At 39.8% G+C, this 21,391-nt stretch overlaps 1 long non-coding RNA gene across 1 annotated transcript in view; it reads left to right on the forward strand.

Annotated features, from left to right (window-relative positions):
* Nucleotides 1-5,688: 5,688 nt before the first annotated feature.
* LOC140912127 (uncharacterized) overlaps nucleotides 5,689-21,391 on the forward strand; it is a 63,942-nt gene continuing 48,239 nt past the window's right edge. The window contains exons 1-2 of the long non-coding RNA XR_012159231.2: nucleotides 5,689-5,760; nucleotides 8,410-8,485. This is a non-coding gene — a long non-coding RNA (uncharacterized LOC140912127). The remainder of the gene's footprint in view (nucleotides 5,761-8,409; nucleotides 8,486-21,391) is intronic.

The following is a 21,391-nucleotide window of genomic DNA, read 5'->3' on the forward strand; positions in this document are numbered from 1 at the left end:
GTAAATCATTGTTGCTCAATTGGCTATACCAATTTATCTGACTCATGCACTTTTCAGTCTAACTTCTCTTCTCTCTAAGGAACTGTATGTATGCATGCATTTTAATAATTTGGTCAATAGGCATATACTACTCAATTTCTTTTCAACCACCACACAGCCTAAATTAGCTGCTTTATCCCTGCGATTGCACCTAACTACAAAGTTTATTTACCCCTTACTTCCTCCCCTCCCTGGTCTTCCCGTTCCACCACTCCACACACACTGCAGCCTTTGTTACGTGCCGTTCAGAGGATGAGGCAGTTAACTCATTTAGCTAAAAATGTAGGTGACAAACATTTTTTCCCTATTACTCTATGACAGTTGTTTGTTCATTAACTTTAGTTGCCAACGAGTTTATACATGCTCGTCTGGCACATGCCACAGCCATTTGTTCCAGGACAAAAAAACAACAACCTTTGTGGTTTACCCTAATCTGAGCTAGTTTTCTGCAAAAGGGTGGTAGAACCTATTGCAATGGTAGTTTATAGCCCTCTATTGTGTAACATCATTGACCAAAATTATAATGCATGCTGACAACTGAATCCAAGTCTGCATTCTTTTTCAAACTCTCCTTGACTTCAATAACATTAGTCATGCATATGAGCTGCAGGAATAAGCCCTAGAGCAGCGCTACTCAAAGTGGTGCCTGTCCGCGAGCCATCGGCTGCCGGTCTGCGCGCACATTGGAAAAAAAAATTGCCGGTCCCCCATATCAGCTAGCTCGAGAAGCACTGCCCTAGAGGACGGTTACATGGCTTCTCTGATATAATGCTAGTTAAATTAGCCGTCATAATGCCATCAGAACCCATTATAAAATACTCCTTTATAGCATGTAAAGTCCAAGAGGCCTATAAATAGCCTCTTAAATTTCAACATGCTCTGTTGTCTCCTCTTTTTAAATTCAAAACATCTTGTTGATGAAAACTGGCATTTTTCTAAACAAGCACTTGTGTGTGTGTGTGTGTGTGTGTGTACATATAAAAGGAGAAAAATATTTTGTTTGTATAAAATTTTCCAGTTTTTAAACCAAAATCCTAAAGCTTTCAGGTTTTTGTAAACCAAAATAACCAAAACAGATACTGGAACAAATTATCAAACAATCAGTTTGTAAGCACCTGGAGGATAATAGGGTTATACGGAATAGTCAGCATGGATTTGTCAAGAACAAATCATACCAAACCAACTTAATTTCCTTCGCTGATAGGGTTACTGATTTAGTGGATAGGGGAGAAGCAGTAGACATGATATGCCTTGATTTTAGTAAGGCTTATGCATCCGATGAAGTGAGCTGTAGCTCACGAAAGCTTATGCTCAAATAAATTGGTTAGTCTCTAAGGTGCCACAAGTCCTCCTTTTCTTTTTGCGAATACAGACTAACACGGCTGTTACTCTGAAACAGTTCCACCTGACATTCTAATAAGCAAATTAGGGAATGTAGTCTAGATGAAGTTACTAAGGTCTGTGCATAACTGGTTGAAAGATCAGACTCAAAGAGTATTTTGCCATGGTTTGCTGTCAAATTGGGAGGCTGAATCTAGTGAGGTCTGCAGCGTCAGTGTTAGGTCCAGTACATTTTCATTTACGATTTGGATAACGTAGAAGAGTTTGCTTATAAAATTTGCAGATGACACCAAGCTGGAAGGGGTTGCAAGCACATTGGAGGACAGGTTTAAAAAAGTCAAAATGATCTTGACAAACTGGGAACTGGTCTGAATTCAACAAGATGAAATTCAATAAAGACAAGTGCAAAGTACTTCACTTAGGAAGGAAGAATCAAATGCACAGCTACAAAATGGGGAGTAACTGTCTAGGTGGTAGTACTTCTGAACTGGATCTGGGGGTTCTAGTGGACCACAAACTGAATATGAGTCAGTGTGATGCAGCTGCAAAAAAGGTTAATATTAGTCTGGGTTGTATTAACAGGAGTGTTTTATGTAAAACACAGGAGGTAATTGTTCTGCTCTGCTTGGAACCGGTGAGGCCCCAGCTTGAGTACTGTGTCCGACTCTGGGCACCACAATTTAGGAAAGATGTGGACAAATTCAGATAGTCCCGAGGAGAGCAACAAAAATGGTAAAAGATTTAGAAAACCTGACCTATGAGGAAAGGTTAAAAAAACCTGGGCAAGTTTAGTCTTGAGAAAAGAAGACTGCCCTTATTGTAAGACTATTATCGAGAGGATAGTGATCAGTGGACATGGAGAACAATTGAAGGTCGGACAAGAAGTAAGGAGCTTAATCTGCAGCAAGGGATATTTAGGTTAGCTATTAGGAAAAACTTTCTAACTATAAGGGTAATCAAGCTCTGGAACAGGCTTCTGAGGGAGGTTGTGGAGTCCCCATCACCGGAAGCTTTTAAAAAAACAAGCTGGATAAATACCTGTAAGGATGGTTTAGGTTTACTTGGTCCTGCCACATCACAGGGGGCTGGACTTGAGGTCTTCCCTTCCAGCCCTACATTTCAATGAAAACTGAAAAACAAGAAGTGTTTGTTTCAATGAAACCTGATTTTTTTTCCAATTCTTTTGTTAAAAAGAAAAAAAAAGGGAAGTTTTCTCAGAATTTTTTTTTCTGGGCAGCTTTAGACTGTATCCTTTCTAGGGGTGTGCAACTTACTTAAGGTTACAGTTAAATTTTTGTAGCTGCTATGGAGAGGCTTTAAAAACTAGTTGCTGAAGTGGACAGTTGACATTCCAGTCTTTACTCACCTTTACATTATGTGGCTTTTGAACATATGGTGGTGAAGGCCAACCTTCTCTGTAGGCATTCTTTGATCACCAATGTTCTTCATGAGGCCAAGTGTGTAACAGATTAATGAGAACTCCTTTAATCAAGGCAGTGAGACGTGATGGTGAAGAACAAGTTTCATCTTATTTATTATACCTTCTATAACACTGAAAAGGTAATAGAAGGTATGCCCTAGAATAGGGTATACTGCTAGTTTCATTAATATTTTACTTCACAGTAAAAGTATACTAGGAAATTCTCCCTCTCCTGCACCTGCCCATGTACCAATAAGTTTTGTTTATTATGACTGCACTGTATGTGTATCCCCCAGCACTCACTATAACTTGCCAACTTCCATCCCCACAGCCATAGGGCTCAATGTAGGAAGGGTTCTTTGTGGGAGATCTTTTCTTTGGCTGTTCCAAAGTAATGGTAAGGAACTGGAGGGAATGTTGCCAGGGTTACATGAGGCAGAGCCACATCTAAAAATGAATCCAGCTGCTTTCACCCCATTCCATCTGTCATGTGTATATGCGTGATTGTTCACAAAGGTTTGTTCAAGTCAACAGGGATCAAAAGTTTCATTACAAAATCAAAAACTGAAGAAGTCTTGAAATCTTATGCCTTTCCAGAGGCAGCAAACACATTTTGTTTTGAGCTTTGATTAGACGTTTGAGGGGGCCTAAAAATGGTTCAGATGAAACTCAGCTATAGTCGTTTAGTTTCTAGATTTGAACCTAAGATCGAAATTTACTCATCTGAGTTTTGGAATGAAACTTTTGCACACTGCTAGTATTTCCTTCTTTAATTTCACTTGTGACCAGCAGACAGAACTTTTGTTGTTGTCCATGTTTGCTCACTGGGTTCATTTGCCATATGCAAGTGTTCATCCTTTTAAACAGTACAGAGCTCTGCAGACAGTTCACTTGGGATCGGTCTTCTAAATGATGCTGCTGAAATAGTAGAGCTTGTGGGGGAAGGAGAAGTGGTCTAGGGAAATTTTGTTCTCTATAGTTCAATATTTCATACCTGATCTATTGTAGCCCACTGGCTGGAAAATACTTTATTTTAGACAGAACAAACTTTTATTCTGGGAAAGCCATTTTAGAAGGCTGTTACCATACCTGTGATATTTGAAATATGAATTCATAATTCACAGCTTATCAATAAAAACACATTGACTTTCACAGAGGTTGTCTGGTGGCTTCTAGTACAGCAGTACAAACATTTACTTACATCATGTTCACAGCTGATAAACTGCAGTTGCTAACAGTTTGTTAATTAAATCTTAGTTAAGCTTTGTCCTTCCTGCTTTTGAGCAAACCCTTAACATCTGAGGTTGCAATTTGCATGTATCAGTCAACACAACCGCTGAACAAAGTGCTTGTTTAAGTAATAAGATAAGGAGGTACTCTCTCCACATTTCAGCTTTGACTGCCTCAGAGGTACGGTTTCCCAAGATTCCTAGCTGCTGCTTGTTCAGGCAGCTCTGTGGTTTGCACTGCATATTAATTTCTGTCCAACACGGGAATTCAATTTGTACTGTACATTTCATTTCTTCACAGATTTAGATTTATTTCATGTTCTCTGCTTTTAATTAACTCTCTGGCACAGCTGCTGGACAGGATATAAAAACTCATTGCTCTCCCTGTGTATGAGTACACCACCAATCATTTACCACTTAGATGGTGGTGCAGTAGCTATCAGTTTCTATGGCAACCAGAGCCGTGGTGATTGATTCCTTGCCAGTATGGCATCACCACAGGGAGTGAAGCTTGTGATTTTTGTATGCTTGCAACATCCATCTAATTAAAATGGGATTAGAGAATCATCCCAGTATATGTTCAACAACTACACTGCAATCCATTTATGTAAATGTCAACACTATTCAACACAGTAGTCAGAGTGTTTATGAAGAAATAGTTGCTTTGCTCTTTGGTATTTTGCAATGGGTGAGAGAGGGAATAAAAGGAGAGAAATGCACACAGCATTATTTTGGCTAGTAATAAAGGGAATAAAAGTAGCCTTTGACTGATGTTAAAGCTTTAAACGAATAACATCCCATTTCTGAATTTGAATTGTGCACACAGGAAGCAAAAATGACAGGACTATTATGGCTCTGCTGATGTTGTGATGGCTAACCTGGAAAACCGCACTAAGCCTGTCTTGGCAATTGGTTAATTAATTTAGCATGAATTATTTATTTGTCAAAAGCTCTTAATTCATATGATTGATTTTAGTTCAGTGGTATCCCCCGAGAGCAAAGTAATCCTTGTGCTCTCATAATTTCTTTCATACAGCATTCCTCAAGTCTTCTAGCAGTTACTTGGAATTTTGTGAAACCTTATGTATCAGGTGAGATGACAGACACACAGTATGCAAGGAGACTCCAGATGAAAAGAGAAACTCAGGGATTTTGTGAAGGACTAAAAGTGAAACTAGGTTCTTTGGAGGATTGTTAGATGTAAATGAAAAGAAAAAGGGAAAAGAAAGGCCAGAGGGTAACAGATCTGATGGGAATTTTTCTCTCTATATCAGTGTTTCTTCTGCATAACACTGACAAAATAGTCTGTTAACATGAAATATGGTACTTTGCAGTACTTAATGGTCTCGTGTCAGTGTGCATTTCACTTTGCAATGTATTTATATATTATAAAACTTAGAAACATTTTATAAATGATAGATAAACCTAATAACCCTTGGGATTTTATCTAAAATCCCATTAATGTTGGTCACATGGTCAATTTTAAAACATAATTCTATTTGCCACAGGCAGCAGGAAAAGGATTATGTTGAGGTCAATACTGCACAACACATGTCAGCACTCCCATGTCAGCACACAGCTGGGTCTAGCCCAAGATAAGAATCAGTACAGGGGAGGGAACAAAGTGGCACCAGCTCAGGAGCAAATCCAGCCTCAAGTCTGGAGGCAGAACGCACAATAGGGGAGAGAAGAAGCACTGCTGACTCCTTTGAAGAGATGACTTTGGTGCAGGTAGGATACAGAAAGGGGAGCAGAGTGAGAGTGGGGAGGTGGACACAGAGCAAGCAGAAGGGAAAGAGATGGAACTGAAAAAAAATAGTTGTTTGAATTTTAAATAAATGCATACAGGCTCCAGGTGTTAATATGCTACGGTGAGGGGCATGGTGTAAGAACTTGAACAGAATAGGGACAATAGTAATTGCATGCATTGTCCCTCAAAGGAAAACAGTTCACTTGATTGTACCTACTGCTTCCAGCTTCCAACAATGTACCACAAACCCAGGAACTATTTTGACAGCACTGCTGCCTCGGAACAGTGTTAAGTGCTCTTTCCCATTGCGCTAGTGAGTATTTATATTTTGTAGGTATGCATTAATTTAAATACCTAAAAATAAACAGAACATATGGCTACACCCCACTGAAGTCAATAGCTGTCTGCCCACTGATTCCAGTGGGTTTGGATCAGGTCCAGAGTGAGTATCTACAGACTATGGGTCAAATGCCAGCAGCTATTTGATACCAACAGGAGACTGGACACACCTGAATTGTGGCCTGGGACGTGTATACAGGTTGGAGTGACAGCTGGTTGGAAAATAACACACCATTTCTGTGAAGCTATAGGATTCTTTCCACAAGAATAGCTCTGCCCAGTGGGCTGGGTGGTTACAAAGCCATGCCTTCTTCCCCATCCACACCGTGCTAATCGCTCCACCTCAAGAGAAACATGTCTTATTTCTGCTGATTCAAACACGTAGGGAAAAGTTAGAGGTATATATTTCAGACTAACCAATTTATTTGAGCATAAGCTTTCGTGAACTACAGCTCACTTCATCGGATGCTGTAGCTCACGAAAGCTTATGCTCAAATAAATTGGTTAGTCTCTACGGTGCCACAAGTACTCCTTTTCTTTTTGCGAATACAGACTAACACGGCTGTTACTCTGAAACCAGGTATATATTTTGTTATATATTTTTTATGCTGTGTAGATGTGTTTTGGCCTTATGTTATCCATAGCATCCATGACTGAATTTAAAAGCTTACATGTAATTAGTTATATAAAACTCCCAATTTCCATGTAATGACAATAACTTGAAATCTTGTAGAAAATTAACAGAATTTGACAAAACTGAGAAAACATTAAAAATGAGAAACCCAGTATAACCAGTGTGTATGAAACTGGGTCATAAGCACAGTTATGTTACCTATAGAGCTGGTTAAAGCTTTTTTTGCACAAAAAGAATTTCCTTGAAAAATATCTAAATCAACTTTTTCCTTTGGAAAATGTCAATTTCAATTAATTTTTTCCATTTTCCAAATAGAAAATTCTAAAGAAAAAAAATTTTCAGTTGACATTTTGAAATAAAATGAGAGGTTTTGCTTTGTTTATATTTAAGATGTCATTTGAATTTGGTTTTTGAAAATCAAACTTCTCATTTTCAAGTTTTTGGAATTTTGGTTTCCTCTCTTTTTAATCACAAGAGGGGTAGATGTGATTTTTAAAAAGAGATCAAAACCAGAGAATGGAAAACCGAACTTTCCATTTCCAAAAGCTTTAACAAAATGACAATTAAAATAGAAATGAAACTAAAAGTTTTGTTTCATTTTGACAGTTTAAAATGAAACAGAGTCCTGCATACTGCACACATACAATCAAGATGAAAAGTGATGAGAGGGCATGTTTGCAGTAGAAACCAATGCCTCATAAATCCCAGCACTGGTGTGACTATCATCTTTCTATGGTCTGCTAATAGGAACATAGTGTATAGGAATTGCTTAGATCACCTTAACCTTCATCCAGTGTTGAGAAAAAAAGTTACATTACCTGTGTCATGAGGGAATTTTGTCCCCCAAATAGTCAGAAACTGAGAACAATTCTTTAATGTCTTTAAACTACGATTTGAGGACTTCAGTAGCACAGATATAGGTGTGAGGTTTTTTGCAGGAGTGGTAGGTGAACTTCTGTGGCCTGCGTTGTGCAGGAGGTCAGACTAGATGATCATAATGGTCCCTTCTGACCTAAATATCTATGAGTCTATGAATGTTTTATGTGAAAAAACTTTAACTAAGCAACTAAAAGAATTAACAGGAATCTCATTCAGTGAGAGCCTATATGCAATTTTCACATACCATCATCAACAATGTGGGGTGCTCATTGCATACAAATTCACTGCATAGTGCACACTGCTTGGAGCTCTTCTAGTAAGCAACCTTGGGCGAACGTGGCAGCATCCACTGTCGAGTTTTCTAGGTGCTCCTGTGGTGGCTGGTTTTCAATGATAGCCCAGGGATAAAAGTGCTGCTTTGATGGGCATCAAGGATTCTTCTTTTTAAAACCTGCATCCCCGTGTTGTTCCCTGAGATGGATAAGGAACAAGCACCTTCTTTTTCTTGGTCAAGCGTGATGCCAAGCAGGGTTCTCGCTGACCTAAACAATGACCCTTGCAATGCCAGCAAAAAGCACGTCAAAGAAAAGAAACACTGGCTGTGGATTTATCTTGCACCTGCAGGAGTACATGTGTGCAAGATGTTCCATGTTATGGACATTACTTTTAGGGTCTTCGTCGTGAAGAATCGGGGGTTTTCTTTTTATCCCCTTCTACAGTCGTGTCATGATGTATTGTCAATAGCATTATTACTGACTTGCCCTTCTTTGGAACATAGGAAACCGGAGTGAGTTGCCTTGGAAACCCAAACACTGATGATTTTTCTCTGCTGCAATTTGGATGCATCTCACCAGGTATGTCTAGCTCTTTTCAATGGATTGTTCCAACACAGGTCAAATTTCATTCAGCAAGCTGAATACTACTGAATAAGTTATCCCCAAATACATTTCTTCTAGTCTTATGCTAGGGCTGAACTCAAGCTTTTCTCTGTTTGTTTATAGATGAAACTGATGTACAAACAAACAAACAAACGTGTTTTTCCTTCTCGGAGAAACTCTCAACACCATCTACTACAAAGTCACTATCATCTAATACATTGTCATCACATTATGACTCCCTTTCAGAATTGAAAATCTTTTTAATGTAGTCAGAAGCAGAATATCATGCCCATTTGTTCACCATCTCAAATTGCACAACACAGAAAATCACCTCAAGAGTCTCCTGAGTGTGCAGTATTTGGAGCACAATACCTAGACCTAAAATCTCTTGCAAGTGTTGGGCAAAGGCTACCAGCATCAATCCACTGCATGTTGAAGATACCTAATAAGCCAGGATTTGAAGGGACTAACCTCCCTGGAGCACCTTCTCCCTTAGGGTGACTATATGCAGCAACCAGTGTCACTGCAATTCATTGTTAATTAGCACATGCTAACTATCCTTCTCACTAAAAGCAAATGTGCACACAGAACTACTAAAATAGAGGATAACAGTGCAACACATTTAGGGTACATTTGTACCCCAGATACTCTTGATTAGAAAAAATGTTTTTAGTGTTAAATTAATTTTTTTCACTGAGTTGTATTCATCTGCTTAGGTGACAAATGTCCTAAAATAGCATAGCTGGAGTTCATGAAATATCACAACATATATGCTTGTGGGGTACAGCATTACCCCACAAATGTAGAGAAGGGTTATGTAGTTTGAGCCCTCCAGTGGCTCCCACAAATGGTCTTCTGTGTTCCAGTCATTGCCAGACCAGCATGTAGCTAGGCCTTGTATGATGTTTATAGCTACTAAACATGGCTATTTGACCCCAACTGTGCCCATGCAGTTCTTTCCCATTATGCATGTTGTATAAAGAGCAAGAGACAAAAGCTGTCATTGTAGTGAAGGATGGTATTCTAATCTAAGAACACAGTGAAATAGAGACTGATTACCAAGACTTAGTGTTATTGAAGAGAAAATTGCAGCTTGCAGCCACTGAATCTGAGAGTTAACTACACATTTGGCAAAGAGGTAAAAAAAAAAAGGGGGGGGGGGATTGGTTTGATAGGTCAGAGGACTGGCTTACATATACAGAGTGTTTGTCCAAGTTTAACCTACCTGATGCCTAGCTACAAATGAAGATTGAAGAGCATTAAAAAGGGAACATTAGCCCATAGCTTCCTTAAAAACATGTCACTCAGGTGTCCCCTAAAATGTTATTGTGCCAAAGTTAGGGATTCAATTAAATCACTGAAGTGCAAAAATGAAGATCTTAACTCTGCTTCAAGTGCTTTTCTCAACATAAACTTCACTATCGAGTCACTATGTCACCATAATATTGTGGACAGGGCTGGCCCCAGGTGTTTTATTATCCAAAGCAAAATGTGGTTTTGGTGCCCGCCCCACATCTCAAAAGATGCAAGCAAATAAAAAAGAAGTGGAGGAGATTTGGCAGCCCCAAGTGGGATGATTTGACACCCAGGCCAGCCTCCTGGTTTGCCTGCCCCTGAGGCCTGCCCTGATTATGGAGCTGTACAAAACTACAGGGAAAATATACATCAAGTAATGAACAAACTGTTGGAACAAAATGAAAATTCTTTAGTGGTATAAGGATGATTCATGGGGTATCACTTCTGAAGATGATTCAGCTTTTCACAAACAGACATTTCTGCATATTATATGTGTCATGCATCACATAACGATGAAAAAAATCAGCAAAGATCCCACAGAATGGACTTCTGAAGTTTTACAATGTACCATCTATGAAGTACTGGTTTATAGACTGGAAAAAAAGAGTTTTTATAAAAAAAATGGAATCCTTATAAACTTTTAAATCGACTGTTCCTTTCACTGTACTCCCTATTACCCCAGCTTTGCATCACAGGATCTGATAGCTTGGACCTCTGTGCCCATCCAGAATCCAGTTGATTCCACAGAAATCTGTGGTAGTGGATTCTGATGCTGGGTCAGGCCCATGTTTATAAAATCATACTCGTTGCTGTCTGTTCGTATACTCATTTCAATAGAGACTTAAATGCTATAGATCTAATCAGGGAGCAGAAATAGTCCAATATACTGTAGGTAACCAATCACACACAATAAATGAATAGCAAATTATCAGATAGAACAATCCATGGGAAGAAAATCATTTGTTCTGATTATGTGTCTAGTCCCTTCCAAGTAATGAATATATTAGCAGAAATGAGGTTCAAATTGCAAATGATTCATTAACATAAAATAAGGGCAATGAGTGCAGCATTTGTAGCAAATGTTGCTCACAAAGAATCATCCAAACATCTGCACTTACCAAGAAAGTTAGGCACATTCCCTCACAAAGAGAATGGAGACCATCTCCCCACACATAGATCGTTTCCAGCTCCCTGCATGCTCCAACAGACACACAGTGGTCTGCACCCGGTGGTTTTCTTTTTTGTTTTTAATTCACAGCAAAGCAGTCAAATTGTCTTTCCTCCATTACTAGCAACTAAATGTAACGATTGTGAAAGGTGCCAGCTAGACAGTCTCACAAACAGAAGACGTCTGTCCACAGAAGCAAGTCCACTCAAGGATGATAAGGCCATTGCAGAGAAACTAAATGAATTATTTGCATCAGTCTTCATAGTTGAGGATGTGAGGGAGATTCCCAAATCTGACCCATTATTTTTAGGTGACAAATTGGGGGAACTTCCCAGATTGAGGTGTTTGCAACTAATTGAGGAGGTTTTAGAACAAACTGGTAACCTAAACAGTAATAAGTCACCCAGACCAGGTGGTGTTCACCCAAGAGCTCTGAAGGAACTCAGATGTGAAATTGCAGAACTACTAACTATAGTCCGTAACCATAATTTAAATCAGCTTCTGTACCAAATGACTGGAGGATAGCTAATGTGACGCCAATTTTTAAAAAGGGCTCCAGAGGTGATCCAGGCAATTATAGGCCAGTAAGCCTGATTTCAGTACCGGGCAAACTAGTTGAAACTATAGTAAAGAAAAAAATTGTCAGACACATAGATGAACATAATTTGTTGGGGAATAGTCAACATGGTTTTTGTAAGGAAATCATGCCTCACCAATCTACTAGAATTCTTTGAGGGGATCAACAAGCATGTGGACAAGGGGGATCCAGTGGATATAGTATATTTAGATTTTCAGAAAGCCTTTGGCAAGGTCCCTCACCAAAGGCTCTTAAGCAAAGTAAGCAGTCATGGGATAAGAGGGAAGGTTCTCTCATGGATTGGTGATTGGTTAAAAGTCAGGGGAAAAAGGGTAGGAAGAAATGGTCAGTTTTCAGAATGGAGAGAGGTAAATAGTGGTGTCCCACGGGGTCTGTACTGGGCCTAGTCCTATTTAACATATTCATAAATGATCTGGAAAAAGGGGTAAACAATGAGGTGGCAAAACTTTCAGAGGATACAAAACTACTCAAGATAGTTAAGTCCCAGTCAGACTGCAAAAAGCTACAAAAAGCTCTCTCAAAACTGGGTGACTGGGCAACAAAATGGCAGATGAAATTTAACGTTGATAAATGCAAAGTAACGTACATTGGAAAACATAATCCCAACTATACATATAAAATGATGGGGTCTAAATTAGCTGTTACCGCTCAAGAAAGAGATCTTGGAGTCATTGTGGATAGTTCTTTGAAAACATCTACTCAATGTGCAGTGGCAGTCAAAAAAGCTAACAGAACGTTGGGACCCATTAAGAAAGGGATAAATAATAAGACAGAAAATATCATATTGCCTCTGTATAAATCCATGCTATGCCCACATCTTGAATACTTCATGCAGATGTGGTCACCCCATCTCAAAAAAGATATATCGGAATTGGAAAAAGTGCAGAAAAGGGCAACAAAAATTATTAGGGGTACGGAATGGCTTCCGTATGAGGAGAGATTAATAAGACTGGGACTTTTCATCTTGGAAAAGAGACAGATAAGGGGAGATATGAATGAGATCTATAAAATCATGACTGGTGTAGAGAAAGTAGATAAGGAAGTGTTGTTTACTTCTCATAACACAAGAACTCGGGGTCACCAAATGAAATTAAGAAGCAGCAGGATTAAAACAAACAAAAGGAAGTATTTTTTTCACACAACGCATAGTCAACCTGTGGAACTCTTCGCCAGAGGATGTTGTGATGGCCAAGACTATAACAGGGTTAAAAAAAGAACTAGATAAATTCATGGAGGATAGGTCCATCAATGGCTATTAGCCAGGATGGGCAGGGATGGTGTCCTTAGCCTCTGGGTGCCAGGAGATGGATCATTTGATGATTATCTGTTCTGTTTATTCTTTCTGGGACACCTGGCATTGGCCACTGTTGGAAGACAGGATACTGGGTTAGATGGACCTTTAGTCTGACCCAGTATGGCTATTCTTATGTTCTTTTCTTCACTCAGCTACAACCAGGGCTTTTTAGGACTCCTTTATACTGCTACAGCCCTTCTACATGATGCAAAGGGGCCAGAGCATGGATAAAGGTCTCACCTATTTCTAAGGCCATTTTATAAGTGCCTGTCTTACACCTGTGCTCCCATTCCATAAATAAAAATACATACATAGTATTTTCCTATCTCTACCTCTAATTTAGTTTTGGAAATGGGAGTGATATTAGTGTGTTTCTTTTGTTCAGAAAATGTTTTGTCTGTGGTTTGTTTGAATCTTGGCTCCAGGAGAAGTATTGCCAGAATAAGGACAAAGGCTTGGGCCCCTTTAATATTTGGGTATCAAGACACTTTTATTTTCAAAGCACATCCAAATGTTTCACCACACAGGCCAACCCACACAGGCATTTAAAGTAAAACATGAAATCTGTACAAAAGGCAAACCTGTGATAAATCTTATATATTTTACTCTTATGTGGGTGATAGAAATAATTACCTCTAGACATATCATTGCACTGCGCACAGTTGGCACACAGGAGATAGCCAGGTGTTGGATGTGATAGGAATGTGCAGCCTGATTATACCTACTAGAATCCAAGTGCTGCAAAATATCTCTTAAATGAAATGGGGGCAAGAATGTAAAGATACCACTTAATTTTTCCATCTGCAGCTAAGTTATGGCAGTGTTTCAAGATGAATTTGTTAATCACATGGGACTTGGGCATGTATGTGGTAATTAAAGGCTAGAAAAAATTTCTAGCAGCCAACAATAACTATCCTAATATGATTAAGTATTTTTTCTTCTTCCTTTGCTAGTTTCGTTTTCCTTTCCCTACTATCTACCCCAATTTATTTATGAGTTTTAAATTTAAAGTCAACACGCTGCTTGTGAAAGGCTCCAGATTCATGACAGTGGAAGCGGAAGTCATTCAGTCTATGATTAAATGGAATTCACCCCTGTGCAGAGGGCCCAGGCAAGATTCGTATACAACTTCAGTCACACTTAATCTCTCAAGATAGTGTGAGTAGTGCACAGGCCTTGGGTAGGCCCTCTCCACATGAGCGGATTTCTCCTAGTCAGTGTATCCACAGTGGCAGTACAAGCTTCTCCATGCTATCCTGCCAATGTCCTCATCACTTTCATGCAAGGATGGGAGTCGGATAACAAAGTTCACTTGTCTCCTCACCTCATTGCTGAGATTGCTTGTACGGGTGCTAAACAGTGTTGATTAGGATTAGTTCTTAAGATATGGACATTTGTTCACTGAGACCATCAATTCTTTGATAAAGGCTCCTGAAGAACCATCAGATGGTAACGAATTTGTATATCCACTGTATTTAAATTATAAAGCTATCTTGCCTAAGTCCACAGCTAATTGCATACTTTATGTATTATTGAGCAACAATGAGGTCTAGGCAATTAAAAACAGAACATGGAGACAAAGCCTGCCCCCCGAGACCTGTGTTTGCATGTGAACAAGGTTTTCCATGAAGGAACAAGAGTTCTCATTCTTGGTTATATTCTCTGATGTTCATTTTTAAAAAAACTTTCTGCTAGACAATGAAGAAGCAGAAATGCTACCATATAATTTAGGTCATCCCAAATAATGAACAATAGTCAAAGTAAACCGTTCACAAACAACTCCTATTGTGAAATGTGCTTGTGTAAACTGTTGTTATGAATGGACTGAATAAGGTCCTGATCTCAAAATGATCTTTATTATGGATACAGAGGTCCCCCCACACAGAGCTCATAGTAATGTTGAGGCCTATATGTGTAAAACTCTGTCAATTTCTATTTGTGAGCAGGAAAATAAGGGATAAATTAGTCAGATCATTTATTTTCAATGAATAATTTGACTAGCTTTAGTAATATTAGTGCATGTCTTTCTCATGGGGCTCACTCATCATTAAGGCACTGCCTCCAGGCCCCTCTGGGGATTAGCTGCTTCAGATACCTCCTCTGGTGGTGTCTCCACCCATCTCTGCAACTCCAGGTGCTCTTTCTTCACAACTTGGCTCTTTGGTTAGATTGCTGTGTGTGTTTGCCCCTTCTGGGGTATCAGAGTCTTTTAAGGCAAAATATCCCAGGCAGTCTGCTCTCCACTGCCTGGTCCGTGCCACTTCCCCAGATCCATCCTGTACTCCAGCTTCCAGCTCAGGGACCCTCTACTCAGCAGCCAAGATGTTTCCCTGAGCCTCTTCCATATCTTCTGGCTCTCTGGATTTGCCAACCCAAAGTCTCTCCTCCCAGGGAGTAACTGTAGGCTACTTGCCTCTATAGCCCCCAACCACCACACTAGGAATGACTGCAAACTACTTCCCTACAGCTAGCTCCCTCTGCTATCAGCTTCATGCCTTTATAAACTGAGCTCAGCTCCTTCCTCCTCAGCTGCGCTCCCTCATTCCATCAGAGGATTACTTAATCCACCTGATTCCACTCAGCTGTGGCCTGTTTGGTTAAGTGGCCCCCTTCTTACCCTACATTAACCCTTTCAGAGCAAGTGTGGGGTGAACATCCCATCACAGTCTTCCATAGTATATGTCTACTACCTCTGTGATAACTAGCTGGATGTACATTTATCACAGGAGAGTGCTTCACATACAGAGTAGATTGTAAGGAATGAAGATCTATATCTTATAGCCCTCGATTCGATAAGCATCTAGAAATTAAGCACCTCACCCAGCACCTGTTGAAGTTAATGGTAGACTCCAACACAAGTGCTGGAAATTGGCATTGTGGAGGTGCTGCCGCACCCCCTGGCTTTAAGTGATTTCCATCATATACAGGGTTTACAATTTGGTTCTGCATCCCTACTATACAAATTGTTCCAGCACCTCTGAATTCCAATTGACTTTAGTGGCATTGTAATAGGCCGAGAGAATCATTTGCAGTAACACATGCATTTCTTTTACATCTGGAATTTTATGTTTACCTAATTTCCTTCAGTTCTTACAACTTAACAACACTTCTCAGATGACCTTGTGGCAAGTAACTTCAATAACAGTTTCCTTTTCATATTGATATTATATTTTTGCCCCTCCATTCTTGTGCTCTGCAAGAGACCTTCCTTTCTTGTTTTCTTCTAAATTCTGTTTTATTTTTATCTGACACTATGAAATACAGGGCATATTTTATCCACGATAACTAGGAATTCTTCACAGTGCAAGGTTTTTGTTTTTCATCTTTTTGAAGAAAGACTTTTATTGATTTTTGCATATCAACAAGTACAGAATGCTTCAAAGAATGTTATTACCGAGATAAAAAGTAAGGAAATCAAAATCACTGTGGCTTTGAAGAACATGAATAGAAAGCCACAGATATTGTTTGGGTGAAGCATCATACTAAACATTGACTATAATATCATTAGCATAGGTCATATAGTTGAATCCAATGGAGTCAACAACCCAGAGAGTCAATAATCAAATAGCAAAAAGCCCGGAAATCACACTGCCAAAAAGATGACAGGACAGTAGACTTTCATTAATTAAGAGGATGAAGCAAGAATTAAGTGTCCCATTGCTAGGACATGGGCCTCTAAGCAGCAGCATCTTTCCCTTCCAAAAGAATCAGACTAGGCCTGAGCCAATATTTCACAATGAACAATGTATCCAAGGATTTTAACCTCTTTCTGCTCACCATGAATCTGTGAATAAATTTCAATGTACTTGAACTTATTTGTTGTTCAGTCTTATCTGGGGACAGGGCTAGATTGTCACAGTTCTTATTCTGTTTTGCAAGGGAGTAATGGGGAGGAAAATCCTTCTTTGCTTTCCTGCTCGGATTCTGCTTCTGGTTCTGTAGAGGACATTAGAAGCCATTTGCCCAATACTACCCACCACATGCAAGTGGGCAGATTGGGAAGGGGCGGGGAGAGGAAAGAGCCCTGGCTCCACCCTCTATTCACTGATGAAAGTACCTGGCTATGCACACAGCGGAGAGTTAGCTGCTCCACAAAAAAGAGTAAATTAAGTTATTCACCTACCAGACCAAGGGGACAGTCGGAGAAGAATTGTGACTCTGAGACAGTTTCTTCTCTGCCCTTATTGCCTGATCTATTAATTATGTATTGATTATATTGATTATTCAATAATTTCTAATCAACACTCTGAGATTTGGTAGGTTCTTGTCCCAAGATCAGGCCCAGTATTTTAGCTGGGAACCCCAGGGTGCACAGTTGCAACACTCACACTTAGGAAAAATCCCTTCTGTATCTACAATAGTTTTATTAACACAATTAGCAAAGTTACAAACATGCCAGGTCAGCAAGGTAGATAGAGACAATACAGAATGTGTGTCTGAGCATCCATATGCTCACACCATCCCTTGCAGAACAACCTGAAGTGTCAGTCATTATATTCCTCATCACCATAGCCAGTGGTTGTCATCCTGGCGCTTCCCAAGAGTTACATCTCCCAAGGCACACAGGCCGGGACACCACTACACCGAATGCATATTCAGTAGGGGTTTCATCCCCCTTTCCTTTTGTGCAGTTCCTCACCCTACTACCGGTGGGGGCCCTTCTCCCATAAGTTACTAGACCTTTTACCTCAAGTCTATTAACATATACATCAATTAGTTTCCATGGCACTCTTGTGGTCAGATATCTGATCATGTTCCTAATTTAAAATATCCCAAGCTGGTATAAACTAGCATCCTGTGGTTACCTGTCAGCAGTTTAGTCATTACAGCATTCTATCTTGTGATATGTTATAATCTCCTGGTTAACTGCTTATGTCAAGGCTTTAGGGGCATTATATCTTGTTTAGCTAAGCTATTATCTTACAGGCCTTGTTGGCTCATTACCTTACTGCTTTAACTTATACTCACGCCATGCCAAGCAAATACCTCTACCCATAGGCTATCATCTGCAAGTGGGCCACTGATGCTACGTGTCACCCCTAACTGAGGGAGGATTTTGTAGTCTCCAAACCCTGTTCAGCTATGCCCTAAATGAAAATCTGATTTTTTTAATGCTAAGAATTGATTGCCAATATTCAGCATTTTAGCTGTGTTTCTTCATTGTTGTTTCGCAATTAGTCACCTGGTATTTTTTCTGTTTCCTGATTGGATGAGGATGCAGAGACTTCTGGGCCACATGCTCGCCACTGCATATTTTTGCAAATAAAATGATCACTCAGGTTTTTGCATAAAATAAACATGAAAAGGGGTGTGAAAATGCTTGCCAGAGTCATTTAACGATATGTTGCTTTTATTCATCTGGCTGAAAGCAGAGCAGGCAACTGATTTTTGAAAATGTAGTTTAGTTTTGTGAATCAAAGTGATTGCAAATAAGATTTGCTTTGATGTGCAAAAATAAAATGCATTTACAAAAAAACAAAAAGAAGTTTCTGTTCCTTTAAGGAAATTAACCCTGGGTCCAGAAATTTGTTTCCTAGGAATGGGACACTTAACTCTTCTTCTTTCTTTCAGATGTGGGTTATATATTTTATTAGCTTCTCAGTGGTCAAATATTATTAGAGTGACAGGTTTTGAATCTATCAAACTGTATGGGGCTGTTGTCTAGCATACTAACCATTATATGGGATTTGAGCACATCTGGATTCTCTGGGACTGGTATATGGAATGCATAGAGGTAATGTATAATGCAGAAACCCTAAATGATGGTGTGATGGGTCAGCTGCCCCTCACTGGCAGAAAAGGGGTTACAAGCACCCCTAACGAGGCTTCTCCAGAGGCAGCCAATTAGAGAAGGGCTGAAGGGAGTAGGCAATCAGGGCCAAACAGGCCCATATGAAAAGGGAGCTACAGGGCAGAGGAAGGCAATCCTCTGCTGGGAGCCTAGGGTGGAAGGACAGTGTCTCTGAAGGGCTGAGAGAACTGCCAGCACCGTGGACAGAGCAGTGCTGCTAGCAAGAACCGGGGTAGCCAGAGACAGCGCCTGGCTGGCTGGCTGCTGGGGTTTGCAGGCTGAGGCTCTGAGGAAAGGAAAAGAGAATGCTGGGGCCATGAGGAAGTGGCCTGACAACTTGCTGCAGTAGCCACTAAGAGGGAAGTGGCTGAACATCAGACTGCAGGTCTCCTGAAAAGGAGGAGCACAGTGTGTGGCTCGGCCAGAGGGCTGCGTCACTGAAGAGGATGCTGCTGTCCTTGGAGAGATGTGGGCCCTAGAGTAGGAGTGATGGTGGTGAGGCACCACCCGAAGAGGGCAGACTACCATACAGAGCTAATTCCCAAGAAAATCAGCAGGAGGCACCCCAGTGGTAAGGAACGCCATTACAGATGGGCTAATCATGGATCTCAAGAGTCCACAACCAAAGAACAAAAAAGAAATTAAATCTCATTTAATGTCAGGCTCTGGGTTGTTGTAGACAATTAGGGTCATATTTATTAACATTCATCAAGATAATCCACATTACAAAGATGGTCTAAGGTATCTTTTTCCCCCTACATCTGCTAGGCTCTTAGTTTGAAACAGAAGAGATGATATCTTTAAGACATTACTTTATAAAGTCAGAGGGGTGGCTCTATTCCCAGGGCTATCCAAAGAGGAAAGTCTATCAATTGCCTTGTATTCTTGCTATGGAATCAACAGAGTTTTAAATATAGGAATTTGGCTTTAGAGTCTGTGTCAGCTCAGTTTAGTGGTGTTCCTAATGGTCTCACATGTTTCTTCTCTGAAGTTTCTTACCCGCGAATAGCTCTGAACCAAATGCTGGAATATGATGCACAAGTCGTACAGAGACTATCAATGGCTCCTAGATATGATGACACTAGGCTCATTGGAAATACCAAAGCAACGGACATATTTGGCCTGGGTGTAATAAAAATGAACATCTCAGATAAACTGTGCAGTGTAAGACTAGCACAGATATTTACATTTCCTTAAAAAGCAAAGTTAATTTCTTTCTAATCACTCTTCTCATGAGGGCCAACATTTTTATCCTTCTATCTTGTGAACTGGATCAGAATGAAAAGTGAGTGCAACTGACTTGATGTCTAAAAGAGAGAGGGGGAAAATGGTCAGATGGAAAGAGGAAGTTGATTCCAACTCCTGTTAAAATAGTGACAGGAAAATTCCCCCCCCCACCTTCTCATTTGTATAATAAATTTTTACTTTATGTGGGTGAAAATATCATCCATAGAGCCTTCAGAAGCTCATATCTGGACCCTACTGTTGTGTTCATGGCATACACACAGAGAAGCTATATAAAAACTTATAGTATTTATACTCTAACCTGACTTTCAGGGTAGTTACCAATGACATTATTTCCGCCCCAGTTCCATTACAGAGATGTGTGAGGCAGGGCTCTCCCCCTTTTCCTCTTCTGTTTGATTTAGCTCTAGAACCTTTAGCTATTGCCATCTGAGCAAATCAATACATACATGGTTTCAGGATGGGCGAAACAGAGCACAAGAATATGCTCTACACCTCTAACCTCTATTAATAAGTTTGGATTCCTCTCAAAATATAAAATTAATTGGGTCAATCAGAAATCTTAGGCATTAACAAATATGCCCATACATTGGGATTTTCAATGACAACCCTCTTTTATGAAATATTTAGGAATACTGATTCCCAAAAACATTCAGGATGTCCTTAAGATAAATATAGAACCAATTATTGCCAAAGTGGCTAATGATTTGGGGGCAATGGCATTCATTGACCCTCAGTTTGAGAGTCAAAATTTATGTATAGAAAATGAATGTCCTTCCCAGAATTTTGTATGTCCTAAAGGGTCTAGTCCTCAAAACTTATTTTAAGTAATTCAGTAATATTTCAGAACGTTCCACTGGGGTGCAGGTAAGAAATCTAGATTGACTCTGAAGAAATTACAGCTCCCCTTATCTCTAAGGGCATTTTGCTTTCCCAGCTTGGAAAATTATCATAACTCCATTTTGGTAAGCCAGGCATCTTTGTGGCAGTTAGAGATAGAATAGAGATCTGGCTACACAACTATATCTAATGTTAAAAAACAGCTATTGAACTGAAACTATTGCTTATTCACTAAAAGACATTTTTTCAAATACACTGGTCCCCACGTAGGCTAATGGTAATGGGCCTCATAGATGCTGACCACTGTTGGAAATGTAACTCCCTTCATGCTACCTGAGCTCTTATTTTTGGAACTGCTCCTGTATCAAAAATTTCTGGTATAAGGTGGGTCAAAGGACCAATTTGATATTGGATGCTAAGTTGGAGCCGTCCCCAGGAAGTGTCATTCTTCTTGGATATATTCCTGATACATGGAGATTACTTGATAACAAGGGTAGTGTGTTTCCAAAGTGTACCTTTGGTTGCTAAAAAATGTATCCTGCAAAAATGGAAAAGACAGTCCCCACCAAATATTGTTGCCTGGTTCAGTGATATGGATGACCTCATAGCTAATGGATGACTGACATTCTGCAGAATAGGAATGCCCCAAA

The sequence above is a fragment of the Lepidochelys kempii genome, chromosome 5, assembly GCF_965140285.1.
Source record: "Lepidochelys kempii isolate rLepKem1 chromosome 5, rLepKem1.hap1, whole genome shotgun sequence".
Lineage (NCBI taxonomy): Eukaryota > Metazoa > Chordata > Testudines > Cheloniidae > Lepidochelys > Lepidochelys kempii.